Genomic DNA, 15905 nt, shown 5'->3' with positions numbered 1-15905 from the left:
AAAAACTGATCCTAAATCAAGGAAACTATTTATATTGGAAACAATCTAGAAAGACACTTTTCTGGTCATTACCAAATAAAAAATATAATATACTTCTATTAGATTGAATCATATACAATTGCTTTTTTTATAGGTCAGATACACTTAAATATCAGCAATCTCATACAGTTCAATACAATAGATCAGAACTGAACTCAATATGATGCAAATGACCTTGCCTTCCATGAGTTCACAATCTAATACTGGTTAAAATGTGTTGTGTCCCACTTAATCTACTTCTTATTGCAGCTTTTGTTCCAATTCATTAAGTGCTTGCTTAAATAAAGCACCTTTTAAATGATTTATAAACTTATACATTCAAGAGGCAATGTTTTAAAGGAAGTAATAGAGTCTATACCATTTAAACAAATTCTTAAGTGGAGCTACTCTTAAAAGCAGCTGCCTTATTTTTTTCCTTTTCTCTCTTTTTTTTTCTTTAAAAAATGGAACTCAACCTCTGGATTAGTCTGAGTTCTCCAGAGAAACAGAATCAACAAGAGGGGCGTGTTGGGGGGGGAGGGAGGGAGGGAGAGAGAGAGAGAGAGAGAGAGAGACTTATTTTAAGGAACTGGCTCATGCAGCTATGAAGGTTGATAAGTCTAAAATCTGCAGGCTAGAGACCCATGGAAGAGCCAGTGTTGCAGTTCAAGCCCAAAGGCCACCTGCTGTCAGAATTCCCTCTTGCTGGGGAGGGAAGAGGGGTAGTCTTTCGCGCTATTCAGGCCTTCAAATGATTGGATGAGGCCCACTCACATTATGGGGGACAATGTGCTTTACTCAAAGTCCATCAACTTAAATGTTAATCTCATCCAAAAATACCCTCACAGAGACATCCAGAATAATGTCTGACCACATATCTCGGCACCGTGGCCCAACCAAGTTGACATATAAAATTAACCATCATAACCTGAGACAGAATATTCTATGTACTATACTGGGTACAACTGTAGACAAGAGGGATAATATTGTATTTCCTATTATCATTAAATTTGTATTTTATATTTACTTTATTATAATAAAATTGTGGCTGTTTTTCCAGTGAGTCCTTACAAGAGAAGTTGCTTCCTTCACACACTTTGGAAGAAATTGCAATCAGAGCCGTCTCCCTTTCTGGTCCTATTTCTGAGGGAGACTCCATTCCATCTCCCTAAAAGCATGATGTGACAGGCTTGCTCTCAAAATTCAAATTTAGCTTCAAGAATTTTATGGCACTTTTTGAGATGATTTTTTTTTTTACAAAACTAAGTTTCTGAAACTACTGATCCCCTGAAAAATTACACAGCCTCTTCCTGTCAAAAAAACAGAGATTTTGCTCTGTTGAACTACTTATAAAAGAAGGAGGAAATGATCCAGGGCCAGGAGACACTAAATTATTTTTAAACCTATTGATCTTTCCCCACAAACCTCTAGATTCATGCACTTCAATTTCATCTGCTTAACTGATATTTGTAGGGTCCATTGAGAGATAAGTAATAACAGTAACCAGGAAAAACTTAACTTTGAAGTTCACCTGCTATTCACCCAGGAGCCCACAGGTGCTTCAGAGGCTCTGGGGTGCAGGCTCTGAGAGCAGCTGCAAAGCCCTGGGGGAGCAGGGAGTGGAACCGTGATAAAGGCAAAATTAACCTTCTAGCGATTTCCCGCTTTGAGGAGTTAAGTCAGCGTTTAAATCTCATTGGGATGTGGTTTTTCCTGTTGGCTTTTTAAAATTAAATCTGTCAAATACAATTCACCTAATCTTATATGTGGTATTCTTATTAGGGTATTACCATGTAAAATATATTATCATTATAAGACTATTACAAGGACTAAAGCTCAGAAAAATAGAGCAATTACCATCACTTCTGGATCTATGGAGAGGTAGTATGGCATAATGGAGAGAGAAGTCTAATAAATTTGATTTCAAAAACCCCTAGTCAGGTTCAGAAATATTTCAGGATTCACGTTCACCTTCTCCCCAGCCAGGTATTTCTCGAAGTTTCTGCACAGAATTCATCAGCGTTTCTCCTCTCTCTCTGAGGAAGGAGGAGGGTGCAAGGGGGAGCCTTTTCCCCTCTCTGTGCCTTGAGGACTGACCCAGCAGGTCAAAATGAGGCCTGGGGAGAACAGTGCCCCAATACTTCGTGAAATTATATATATAATATTAATACGTTGTATTAGAATATTAATCTGATATAACATAGCCTTATTCTCAATGTTTCCTTTTATTCTTCCAATAGGTAACAAGTCTTTCTTTTGCAAGATTCACGTCTTACGCTTCTTCTGTATCCCTCATATTGATCTTCACAACATAAGCACATACGAGGAGCTCAGTGAAGACATTAACGATCTATTGGGCTTTTGTTTTTAATTCCTGGCATCGGTGGATTGGAGTGGAGAAGAGGAAAGCGTAGCTGTTTAGCTCAGTGTGTTATTATGGTTTTACTAAGATAGAAAAATAAATGAAGTGGAGTAGCTATCGTTTCCTGAAGATTTCACTGTGGATCTTAGGCATCACAATTTTCTAGGACTACGAAAATAAGACCCACCCATAGGTCAGAATAAAAAAGAATAAAGATAGGCAGCAAGAACTTCATAGGTGGGACTAAAGTATATCATGTTCTCCACAGCTCCTTTCTGTTTCTGTGGGCTTCCTCAGAGATCTAACTAGCCCATGACCCACGTCTCCCACTACAGACTTTAGAGTCTCTCCACGCCCGGTGCTGGGCCATACCTGACTGAATGGGGCAGACACCTGATCCAAATCAAGCCATTAGGTTTGGGACCTGGAAAGTCTCTCTGTGTGTGGCCGCAGCTGTAGTTGTTAATTCTGGAGCAAATATTCCACAGTGTAGCAAACATTCCACCAATGTGGATTCGAGACCAAAGACCTCTAGTCCCCAGGGAAAATGAAGCTAATGAGCAGAAAGGAGAGAAGGAGAGACAGGACCACAGTCCCAGGCCCAGCCCCTTTATGAGATCTGGCTACCTTCCCCACTCTTGCTTCTATGATCTATTCCTGCGTTCTTACAAATAATCATTTTTATTCGGCCTGTTTGAATTGATTTTTGTTACTTGCAACCAAGAGGCCAAGTGAATACAGTGCAGATCTATTTTGGAAGGCAGGTGGAAAAAGGAGGAAACATAACCTGGGTGCCTTGGGGGACAGATATATTCGTTATAAAAATTATGTCTTTCCAGTGGAGCCATCTGAGCCGACTCAGGCGTCTGGTATTTTAGTTACCCATACACTCAACCCTCATTCTTATCTTCTGGTTTCTCCAAGTTGATATTCAGTAACCTTGAAGCGTGAAAAAATTCTATACGGCATGTTCTTTTCCCTCTAGCCTAGCAGATACACAGCTGCCCTCTGAGATTGTGCTACTTTTCCATAGGCTGTAAAAGGATCTTCCTTACTGTTGGTGGGATCACACATATTCTTGGAGGGAGCCACGCATTATGAATATGTAAAAGGAAAATTAGCATAAGAAATGTTGCCCTCCCATGCTTGCTAACTTTTTTACTTCCTCTATTTTTATTCCCATTTTCTTTATTCATCCTCCTCTCATGCATGCCCAGAATTCCCACTGACCTATCACCCATTTCCACACCTTCAGTACAAGTTCATTTTGATTTATCTACGCCCCCTCATTGCTTCTCCTTGCTATTCTGTGGCACATGCACACTTCCATAATACTGTATTCTGGAACATACATTTTGTAAATGTCTTTTTACTTCTCTATCTCTTTCACAGGCTGGGAGCTACTTATTGAAAGAGGCTGTTCCTTATTGTTATAATCTCAGCGTCTCATATATTAGCTAGAAACAAATGTTTGATGAATGAACAAGTACATGAGTAAGCGAATGATTAAGTGAGTGAATGAATGACTTTGCTTCATCCAGCATTTCTCATATTCCAGTCATATATTTTAAATGTATTCTCCTTTTATTTTATTGTCAGAATAAGTGACCAGCATGCTCCCTGGCTGAGCTCCTATAATTGTATCCCTTTCCATTTACACCTTATTTTTACCAAATTTTCTTAAGAGAGTTGATAGTCCCTTGATGTGTTAACTTGGTGAGACTACAATGCCAGTCATTCAGTCAAACACTAATCTAGCTATTGTTGTGAAGACATTTTGCAGATATGATTACAGTCCATAATCAGTTGACTTTAAGTAAGATTATCCTAGATAATCTTGATGGGCTTGCATCAATCAGTTGAAAGGCCTCAGAGCAGAGTCCCACCGTGGGCAGCAGATTCAGCCCCTGCCTGAGAGTTCTAGCCTTCCCCTGATAGCTTGCCCCGTGGATTTTGGACTTGCCTAGCCAGCCCCACAACTGTGCAACCAATTCCTTGAAATAAATTTCTTGACATATGTCTCCGACTTGTTCCGCTTCTCTGGGTGAACTCTACTAATTCAGAGAGTACCAACAGATTCTGCACAGAAGAAAGCCGTGTATTGGCTAGCATGCCCTTATGTTTTTATTTCCTACTCTTTCTAATCAATGACTTTAGAAATGGTCACATGGGCTGGCCACACGGGTCGAGGGTAACTTAAAGATTCTTCGGTACATCCTATTAGCACCGGAAACTTTTGCCTGGTCTAAAAGAAAAATAATGATAGTTTGCTGGATCAAACAAAAGCTAATCATTAATTCAAATAAAACATACATTCGATTTACCTTTTCCTTTGTAATGTTCTGGGATTATCCTCCAATTCGTATTTTTCCCACCACATATGCTATATTACAACACTTGGTGATACGCCCTTTGTTAATCGAGCCAACCACAGAAGACAGTCCTGAGGGAAAAGCTACTGTAATAAATTTTCAGTAATGGTGGTGGCCTCCACTTTCTAATATCTTTCTTAGTCTTTGACATTCATTTTTTATTTCTCCTTCATTCTATTTGCCAAAGGTTCTCCTATATAGTCCTCAAAAAGCTTTGTATAGCACAACAGTGAATCTATAAGCCCTGGTATGCTTACACTATTCAAACTTGACTGTGCTATTCATTTCCTGAGCTACCATGTCTGCTGTTTAATACTTTGTTTCTTCATTTTTTGGTGTCTTAGCTTTGTTTGTCCTTTTCCCATTTTTAATCACTTTTCTTCCCCATGAGACTGTCCACGATGAAAGTTTCTAGCTCCACATCTTTTCCTCTCCTCACTTTGTCCACTTTTATTTTATAAGCTGATTACTCCTTCTCTTCATTGTTCTAACAAGAATTCTAATATCTTCACATTTTTACCTGTCATCTTTCCCCAGCTTTTAAGGAAAAGAAAAAATTCAATTATTGTTGTAGCTGGAGTTTCAAAAGAATTTTATTCACTTTACATTTCATATCCATTGTTATTTGTTATGGTATTAAAGATTATTGATTCTATTAGTCAGCTTCCTCATTTTATGAACATATTACAAACTCTATTTGAAAGTTGTGCTTCGGTGCCATTTTCTGGCCAATTTATTCTAAGTAGCTGGCTTTATATAGTAGACATTTGTTGCTTTGGGCTCCACCATTTTTTCTCAAGATGTCAATTAAATACTTCCCCCAACTGTCATTCTTACAATGCAGAAAACTGTATGCCCTCAAGTAATTTTTCCATTGTACATATCTTCTGAGGAAAACACGCATTTGCAAATCTCTTATTTTTCATGAACTACATCTTCCAACTCAGATTCCGTGCAAGAGAAATTTCACCTCAGTCTAGCTCTCTTGTCCTTCAGGAACAATGGCTGTCTCCTTTGTATCCAGCTTGATTGCTGAAAGTAAAGTTACTCCATTTCTCCTCTCCAGCCACATACTCTGCACTGTTAGTCTCCCTCACTAGACTCTTTTGTGTCAGATGTGCCTCTTCTAACTTGCATTTATTTTTCCTCAGCAACTTCTTGCTTTATCCACTCCTATGTCTCCTTGTCCCATGTAAAAGCCCTCTTCCTATTATCCCCCTGACTTTCTTGGCCCCCTTTTGCTGCCTCCTTCTCTAAGCGTTCCAGTCATCTTACTTATATCCATTGTGCAGATCCAGCTTGCTTTCTTGGCTTAGTTTTAAAAATGTTGATCAAGCAACCAGTATATGGCAGGCAGAATGCAAAAGTAGACAAAAAGTGTCCTGTGAATTAAAGAGCTAAGAGTCAGATAATAAGGAGAGGCTTGGACCAACCCAGGAGCATCGGCTTCTAGTGCTAATGAACCCTAAATCATCTTCCACATTGCATTTAGAAAGCGAGATCTTTCTAAAATGCACATCAGATCATTTTGTTGCTTAAAATTCTTCAGTGAATTCTCACAGTCTGCAGGATGAAATTTAAACTACTTAGGGGGGCATTCATCCTCTGACCCCTGACTACTACTCCTGTCTCAACTTGCATTGTACTTCTATTGGCCTGAAACTCTGTGTGTATGCATGTGAATACATGTGCATGTGTGTGCATACCTGTGCATGCATGTGCAGGTACAGGTGGGCAGTGGTGCAATGGACTAAACGTTTGTGTCCCCCCAAAACTCACATGATGAAACCCTAAACCCCAATGTGATGGTTTTAGGAGGTGGGGTGTTTGGGAGGTAACTGGGTCATGAGGGTGGAGCTATAATGAATGGGATTACTACTCTTATTAAAGGGACCTCAGAGAACTCTCTGGTCCTCTTTCTACCATGCAAGGACACAGCAAGAAGATTGCCATCTATGAACCAGGAAGCAGGCCCTCACCCAACAGCAAATCTGCCAGCACTTCGATCTTGGACTTCCCAGCCTCCAGAAGTGTGAGAAGTAAATGTTTGTTGTTCAAGCCACCCAGTCTATGATATTTTTTCTATAGCAGCCTGAATGGACTAAGACAAGTCGGGTAGGTTAGCTAAGCCAGAAGACTTAAAGGACAGTAGAAGTACAAAATCCTGGTGGGATAGGTAGAAAGCATGACAAATCTGGAAAGGGGTACAAGTGGTTGTTGAAATCAGGTATGAGGCAGATTTTGGAGACAGTGGGGGCAAGTAGTCAGAATCAAAGAGGGTCCCAGGAAGTCCTGGACAGTACCAGCTAGCCTCTGCAGCTTTTATTCTTAGTTGGTCCCATTTTAAAAGGTTAGATGAAGTGAAGTTTGGTACATGCCCTTCTTCCACAACGCTTCCCTGGGCAGTGGGTCTCGAGGCCACCCTGGATTTGCACACACTGGCACGGATGAGGAATTGTTGAGGTAAGTGGCGGGCGAGGCCCATATCAATGCCTGGAATCAGGGGTTGGAAGGTTCTGTAGCTCTCTGTGGTGGTGAAGTCCATCCCCACTTACCTTGTTTCTCTTCCTTAGGATCTGAGGGCTAGATTGAGAATGGAGGGTAGGAGCAGAGTTTCTGAGGGGAAGATGTGACAGGGAGCAGTGAAAGCCAAGGTGGGTCCACAGGTATAGACAGTGGAAATGGAACGCCATTATTTTTATTGATTTTAAATAGTTCCATACAGTGGTCCTCCAGTTTCATCTAGGACAGGTTCTGTATTTTTATTGGGAAAATAAGATTTTTTCCATTCACACCCTTGTCCTCATGCCCAGAGCCTGTCAGAATTACCCCTGAATTGCTTCTTGACATGGAAAGAAGTGTCTTGTGGATCTTCTTAAGTAACTGGTAGCCTTTCCAAGTATCACCGGGTGTTGGGATTGGGATAGTATTTGGAGGTGCAGTTAAAAAAAAAATAGGGAGAGAAGCTGCAGAGTTTTCTGCATGGAGGGATGTTGTAAATCATTATATATAGATTGACCAGTGTTGAGATACATGGCATGTCAGGTTCTGTGTTGGAGGGGCCACAGTATATTCCATGGGACCATTGGGGTGAGGATGGGAAGCAGAGAGCAATGGTGCTGGACAAGTAGGATTTTGAACTGTGCCTTCTAGATTCATGATACAAATTGATAGCTGGAATCAGAGGTCAGGTTTTACATTAATTGTGGAGACAGGAATTTCCCTAATGAAAAGAGTACACGCAATTGTTATGTGCTCTGTCTTCTACCACCTTGGTAAAGGTATCAACCCTCATTCTGGCCATGGGACGGGGCCAGGTCCATGATGAAATCCATAATCGCAGTCTATCAGCCCTTCTAGATTAAGAGCAGATGCATTCTCCTCTTTGGAATTTTGGGTGTATCTGGCCCAAGCACATGTGTTCCAATGGCTGGTGTGTAGGAATAGGTTTCGTCAAAGTTAAGGTTACCAGAATCCCTGTAGCCATGCTCAGGGTCTTGAATGGCTTTTAAAAGTCAGCCAGTTTAGGTCCGGCCCGGTGACGCAGCAGTTAAATTCGCACATTCTGCTTTTCGGCAGCCTGGGGTTCGCCGGTTCGGATCCTGGGTGTCGACATGGCACTGCTTGGCAACAGCCATGAGGTGGTAGGCATCCCGCATATAAAGTAAAAGAAGATGGACATGGATGTTAGCTCAGGGCCAGTCTTTCTCAGCAAAAAGAGGAGGATTGGCAGTAGTTAGCTCAGGGCTAATCTTCCTCAAATAAAAAAAGTCAGCCAGTTTAGTAATACGGCACAGCAACAGTATATGTGTTGACTCCTTATACAAATAAATAGTAGACAAATAATTCATTAGACAAGACCCTCTCATCTCTGTATTTAATACCTTTTGGAGGCCATCCCTGAGCGAGTCTGAATTTCAGCAATACTCAGCATTTTCTGGATGCCTCTACCAGATTTACTCCAAAAATCTGCTAAATGGCAGATCTCACAGCTGCTAAATGGACTCAAGAACATTAGGTTCATCTTTGATCTTTGGTATAACTTTCAGGGCATGCAGCTTCTGTCACCGCCTGATATTCTGGCTCCTGCGAAAAGGTGGCTGACCATTCAGGTACAGGATGTATAGTGCAGGCAAAGGTCAATACTGGAGGACTACGTTTGGCCCAGCTTTCGTTAATGTAACTGTTTGCCTCGCTGTCCCGTGCTCCATTGGTGTCCCTGGGTAGCCAGAGGAGACAGACCTCTCCTCGGTAACGCTTCCAAACTTTGCGGAAGTTAACTTACCCTGGAACTAACTTTTCTTTTGTGACAAAAAAATGTTGCTACTGCATTGTTGGAGGCATGCATCTCAATGGAAACAGTCAAGATAGGCCAAGATCAGGCAGAAATTGTGCATCATTTAGGAACAGAAACTCCTAATTCTCTCATGTAACAGTCTGAGGTGAGTATTTCAGGTTGGCTGGCAGCCCTGCCACCTTCCACACGTGGCTCCCAGAGGTGCCGAGACCAGCGAGCAGGAAGGGTGTAGAGAGACTGTGGAGAAGGCCGGGGTCTGTATCTGGCCCCAAGCAGAAGCAGCAAACATCATTTCTACCTACTTTCCATTAGAGAGAAGTTTCATGGACCACAATTAACTGCGAGAGAGGCTGGGAAGTTTAATTCCTATCTAGATAGCCATGTGCCTGTCCAAGCCTATTACTACAGAAGAAGGCATGAATAGCTTTGGTGGGCAGCTAGCCTTACAGTTTCTGTCCTAAATGAATATGCTTTTCAGGTTGGGAGTTCAAATACATACTGCCTTCCATAGCACATCTTCTATACCTTTCTTCTAGTTACTCTCCTGCAAACGTTATTTCCTTTACTGGACTGTGAGGTCCTTACAGACAACAATTTATTCTTGTTCATCACAGTGCTTGACACACAATAGGTGCTCAATAAGTATATGTGAATAAGTGCTGTAAAAACAAAACAAATGTCCAATGTGCTGGGGAACAAAGAACAGAAAGCAGCTTGGAGAGTCGTGGAAGGCTCTGACACAGAGGCAGCAGGTGAACAGGGTCCTAAAGAGGAGATTTCCTGGTAGAGTGGGAGGGAAAAGTAGAAGGAACAGCATATCTAAGGACTCAGAGTTGTAAAAGACCTCAGCTAATTCACATGGTTTGGCATTACCAGTGTTGGTGTTCTTCTTTCTCTTTTATTCTAAGCCCCTAAAGCTAGTCAGGCTTTTGGTATTTGTCTCTACCCTATAGTGGCAAACTCTCTTCAACTTGCATAAGAATATCCCTCCCCAGAGGTGACCCAAGAAATTCAACTCTTCTCATTCTCTACCCTTAAAACACATCTCATGACCGCATATTCTTACTCAAATAATTTCCTGAGTCATATCTATATTCTGCTTATCTTTGACTGTTCCCTATGCCAAATAAAATTCTCCTTTGTTCTTAAATGAAAAATACAGTCCTACAGATAACCTCATTCTGCCAAGCCAAGTCCTAAACATATCTGTGAATGAAGCTGTTTAAATATCACAATCTTCCACCTACTCAATCCACTATTTGTCCAGTCTTTCTAGGAGTTAGTGTTTTGGTAAGCTAAATAGAGAAACAGAAGATTCTAGAAGTTCTAATCCAACATCCTTTGACTCACTCAATTCACGTAACAAATGTAAACACAGCATCGACAGTGTACGAAGGAGGCCCTAGTGGGTTTATAGTACTTTCAAGTCTAAATTTTTGGCAAATGCCTCAAGATCAGACTTTTCAATACTTTCTTAACACAGCTCTGAGCATATCTACAAATTCACCCAATTTTACAGGGACTGCTGCTCTTTTCCAATGCACATTTTGCATAACACTATCACTGTGGCAATATGGGTTTCACAAATCGCCCTAGTTTTTGGAAGACAAATCTTCAGGCTGAAAGTACAAAAGAGATTCCTTTGTTGCTTGGAACCCCTCAAACTGTGTTTACATGGCCCCTTCCTCTAGCATATGAACAAATTCCTAACCAGCGCCAGCAGCAGCAGTAGCAGTAGCAGCAGCAAGGGTTAAAAACGGTCTACCTGCTGTTTCACTGGTCTTTTGCTCTTGAACTGTTTTGAACCCACTTATTTATATACATCATAGTCTTCAAATTAACCTAATTGCACAATCATCAGAAACGAGTTGTGCATTCACTCCTTCATTCTTGCAACAGGCATTCATCCAGAGACTGCTTTGCATCCTCGCCTGGCTAAGTCATACACTGGATACATTCACTCATGCATTCATCATTCAACAGGCATTTACTGAAAACCTGTTCCGTTCCAGTACCTGGCCTGGATGTGTTGAGATGACAGAAATGACAACACTGTGGTTCCTGCTCTTGTGGAGACAATAGTACATGAGGTTCATCACAGTTTGATTCATAAAGAAGGGCACTGCCCAGCTTCTTTCATTAGTAAGGCATGAAACACCACAAAAATTTCCTGTTAATTGGATCTTTCTGCTTTCTTCTTTCCTTCACAAAAACTGCACAATTTTTTAAATCCTTCCCTTCTGCTCTCCCATAGGCCTTACAGAAAGCAAAAACTGGCTTCTTTCCACACCCCTCCTTTTTCTCCTCTTCTCCACCCTCACACAAGGGAACCACGTTCATTTCATTCCAGCAGGTACACAGACACTTCGCATATTGGGCCTAAATGCTATTATAGCCATTTATCAAATGAGGAAATACACGCTGAAATTAATATACTACCCCCAAACCACACAAATTCATGATAAAACCAGATCTAAGATCCAGGTCTTTTCACCATATTGTGCTAACTCCAACGTAATCTCCCTTGAATAATCAATATTATTTTCCAAGAGCATACGTAGCTAATTTTCATCGAATCAATCTAATTTCAGCTTTCCTTCATTCCTAGAGCTACGCCTATTCCTTCATCTAAAATCTTTTTTTTCTGCTTCACAGTTAGAAAGGGCAACAAAATGACATTAACTTAAAGCCAAACTGGCAGGTTTTCCTGACTAGGTCACGGCTTTACATGATACTCGCTGATCCCACTAAAAAGAGTTCATTTGCAGACAAAAGGCAACTTTTAAAATGCTGAGGTAGCAAGCTTGGTTCTAAGGATGTTGACCAAGTTGTTCAGCAAGTGATCTAGCTTCCTTTTTCACAAATGGAGGTCAAGATAAGAATCTATAGATACTCGGCTCTCTCAGTCCTTTAAATTCAGACATTGTTGAAATGTACATTACAGAGATAAAGAGGATTAGAAACATAAACATGGATTTCCTCTAGCAACTGACTGGTGTCTGGGGAACGAAAACACCAACATTTTGCTTAATTAACCCTCATGCTTTTCTAGAACTAGAAGTCTCGTTAGCATAGACTTTGGGCTACTCACCAGCTTGGAGAAGTAAATTATCAGAGCATCCTAGCCATGTAAATTAGAATTCTCAGTTTCCCTGTTTATGGAACTGGGCTGGTGACCTTCTGAACACATATGTTTATGGACTAAGATATGTGGGAGTTGTTTCTGGATGAAAGAAAGGGCAGAAATTTTGGTGCAAGAGGGTTCAGGAGAAAGGGAAGCTATAGACAAGGAGGGGTAAATTAGCATAATGGAGGGAATGCTGTGGCATACGCCTTTCCTCTCCAGTTTAGAAACGGTTCTTAAGCCTAGTGGAGAGGGTACTAAGACCAAAGAATGCGTCATGTTCAGGAAAGACTGTGAAACTCTGAGAACAAGCAGTGCTGCTTTGAGGCCAAGAGTCCAAGCCCTTCGCAGCTAGGGGAGGGGGCCTCTCTCATTTCGTCACTGAAACAGAGCAGCAACCTGCAGGGTTATGGAGCAGAGGTATGCAGCGGTGGTGCCCACCCACCCGCCAGGCTGATAGGTAAGCAGTGTTCTCATGGAAAGCTGACAGCCAAGGCAGTGACAAGCCTAGTGAGCAGACTTACACGAGGAAATCTGAGAAGTCCCTGTGAAAAATTCTTAGGAACTTTCAGAAACACATAGTAAGAGAAACCTGGCCAAGAATTCAGTTGCCTATGTCAATAGGCGGGTGCTAGGAGCCAGCAACATACAGTATTCAATGTGGGTGTTTGTATTCATAGCCTGGTGAGACCTGGGACATTCAGGTAGAAGACTTTGGGTAAAGCAAAGAATTTTACAGCTGATTGTTTTAAAAATTCCGTAGAAAGAATTCAACTGAAATAAAAGGATAATCAGTGAAAGGAATAAATGCAGTCCAGCTTAATAGCATGAAGATTCTAGGTTCTGATTTTCCTCTCAACCAGGCTGCTTCGGGGGAACTACAGGTGACGCACTAGAATTTCCTTGGACACATCTGTCCACCCCTTCTGCCTTTAAGTCAGATCAACTCAGTCATAAACTGAAGTTACGTCTTTTTCAAAGCCTGCTGGAGACTAAACTCCAGCAGACGTCACTGGGGAGACCAGCACAGTCGGCTCCTTCCCCTCACCCAGTTCCATCCCAAGGACTCCCACACCTTCTGGCAAAGGCCAGAAGGCCAGAATCTTAGCCAGGATTTCTCAGACTCTTCGACCTTAGAGCTAAATGCAATCAATCCAGTACTTAATGAGAATAAACTGGAGGGTGGATGGGGTGCTCCGATAGTCACTAGAGTCAGTATTGCCTGGAGGAAGGAAATACTGAAAAGATGAGAAGGATGAGGCAAGGTTCTAGTTGCCCTGCCCGGGCACAAACTCAGTACTGCTGGCTCCTCTAAAGCCCATCAGGAAACAAGCTCCAAGGACAAGAGAACCAGTATCCTTCCTCCCCAAAGGGGTATCTGAACAAAGGGACAGCTGATCTGTAAACAGCATTCTTATCGAAGTTCTAGAATCACTGTTCAGTGAGGAGAGTGACTCCCAGGCTGTCAGTGATAACATCGAGAGTAAGCACAGAGAGCTGGCGGTCCTTCAGGGCTGAGGGAAGACACACCAGTCCAAGAGGTAGATGATGGCCCTTGAGGAGGTGCAGCTCAATCGAAAGCCCAAGAGAGAGGACCAGGGAGCCAACGCCCCTCATGGAACCCTAAGCAGACTCTGTCTTCCCTTTCCCTGAATAGAGGGGAGCACATATGGATTTGAAGCAGTTTATGCCAACAAGAGGCTCTGGTCAAAAAGATTCCTCATCCAGTTTTGTGAAGAACATTGGAAAATGAGGCAAAATCTATGATAAGTGGTGCAGAGCTTACAAACTCACAGAGCTTTAGAGTAATTTATCCCTTAGAGACTATGAAAACAAGTGATACACCACTTTGGAAAAGATTAGAAGTCACTACTAAAGCTAAAGACAGACACGTATGCCCTAAGACCCAGAAATTCTTCTTCTGTATTATGCCAACAGTGCTTGTGGCCACCAACAACACGAGTACACAAAGAATCATAGTAGTGTTATTCATGATGGACTAAAACTGGAAGCAACTCAAAAGTGCACCAACAGTGGAATGGATTAATAAATTGTGGTAGGTTCTTGTAATGGAATCCTAAACAGTATTGGAAAGAAAAAGAACCACTGCTAATACCACAGATGATCCTCACAGACAAAACGCTGGACGAAAGAAGCCAGAAACAAAAGAGTAAATACTGTATGATCCCATTTCTATAAAGTGCAAAAACAGGCAAACTAATCTATGGTGATAGAGGTCTGAAAAGTGGTTAGAGGGCATGAAGGAGCCGATTAGGGTGCTGGAAAAGGTCTATATCTCAGTATGGATTGTGAGCACGTGGGAAGATACAAAATGTCTTGCGCTGGTATACTTAAAACACATGCATTTTCTATATTAAAGTCATACTTCAATAAAAGGAAAAAAGCAGGAGGATCTAAATTTTTTAAAAATAAAACAATCATGGGCATGTCTATTAGCACATGGAACTGTGCAAATAAGAAAAAGCAAACTAAGGTTTTGAGCGAGTTCCAGAGCCTGGGACTAACAGGGACTGACTGTGACTGTTCAATGAGCAGGTACTAGGCTAAGAAAGCAGCTCCTCACCCAAGGAGGGTATATTCTGAATGCCATCTTCACACGTGACAAGGAGGATGACAGTAAAAAAAAACACTCTCACAGGCAGAGCCAGACACCTGGGAAATTATCTCCTGGAAACAGAAGTGAGGCCAACCCAAGACTAAGTGGCCTGCACGGATGTCAGGGTTGCACAACCAGCAGCTGCCGTGAGAGTCTAAATTTCCCCTTTCTGATGGGAGGAGTCAATGTGGTTATTTCGTCTCTGTCCACCAGTGTCTGTTCCATGTGTCTGCGGTAGATAATTTGCCATGGTTGGGGCTGGGTGGGGAGATGTGTCTCTAGGTCAAGAGAAGCTACATCCAAGACTGATACCGAGACCCATGAGATCCAGGGCTTGGAATTTGATGGCATCCCTGGACAGTAACTCCATGAGGTGAGTACTATTATTATCTCCATTTTAAAAATGAAGAAATGGAGGCACAGAGAGGTTAGTAACTTGGTGTGCATCACAGAGCTAATGAGTGCTGGAGGTAGCATTTTATTTGGGCAGATTGGCTCCAGAGTCATTTAGTAGTTACATAGAAACTGGAAATTAGGGGCTGGCCCAGTGGCATGGCAGTTAGTTCACACATTCCCCTTCGCTGGCCCGGGGTTCGCTGGTTCGGATCCCAGGTGTGGACATGGCACCGCTTGTCAAGCCATGCTGTGGCAGGCATCCCACATATAAAGTAGAGGAAGATGGGCATGGGTGTTAGCTCAGGGCCAGTCTTCTTCAGCATAAAGAGGAGGATTGGCAGCAGATGTTAGCTTAGGGTTAATCTTCCTCAAAAAAAAAAAACGCCCAAAAAACCCTGGAAATTATATCAATCAATGCTATAAATATTCTACATATTACATAGCCTATGTTTACCAGTAAATCCATAATAACTCCTTTTCATGTGTAAAAGTACTTTATCAGGTTCTTCAGAAGCTTAAAAGATTTTTAGAAATACTTCAGAGAGCTAAGAGGAGCATTGAAGAAACAGTCATAGAAAGCATATCCCCCACCAAGATTAAGAATGGCCCAGGGCCAAAACCAAAGGAAGGAAGCCAGACGCCCTGGGTGGATCAGGACTGGAAGCCACACAGTCAGCGTCCTCATTACAGTCCTATGACTTCTACTTCAGCACATCTCT

The 15905-nt window shown here is 41.9% G+C and overlaps 1 protein-coding gene and 1 long non-coding RNA gene across 5 annotated transcripts in view; one reads left to right on the top strand and one right to left on the bottom strand.

Moving 5' to 3' along the window:
• The window catches only part of RASGEF1B (RasGEF domain family member 1B), a 698380-nt gene that overhangs the window by 302539 nt on the left and 379936 nt on the right, over positions 1 to 15905 (bottom strand). The gene's annotated exons all lie outside the window — the stretch shown is intronic.
• Positions 8389 to 15905, top strand: part of LOC123283828 (uncharacterized) — a 28311-nt gene continuing 20794 nt past the window's right edge. The window contains exon 1 of one of the 2 annotated variants that reach the window (XR_011502163.1): positions 8389 to 15163. This is a non-coding gene — a long non-coding RNA (uncharacterized lncRNA). The remainder of the gene's footprint in view (positions 15164 to 15905) is intronic. The other variant, XR_011502162.1, reaches the window with a different exon arrangement.

This window comes from Equus asinus, chromosome 3, assembly GCF_041296235.1.
Source record: "Equus asinus isolate D_3611 breed Donkey chromosome 3, EquAss-T2T_v2, whole genome shotgun sequence".
NCBI lineage: Eukaryota > Metazoa > Chordata > Mammalia > Perissodactyla > Equidae > Equus > Equus asinus.
The sequence above is the reverse complement of the archived record's forward strand: the minus strand, read 5'-3'. Positions and strand labels throughout refer to the sequence as shown.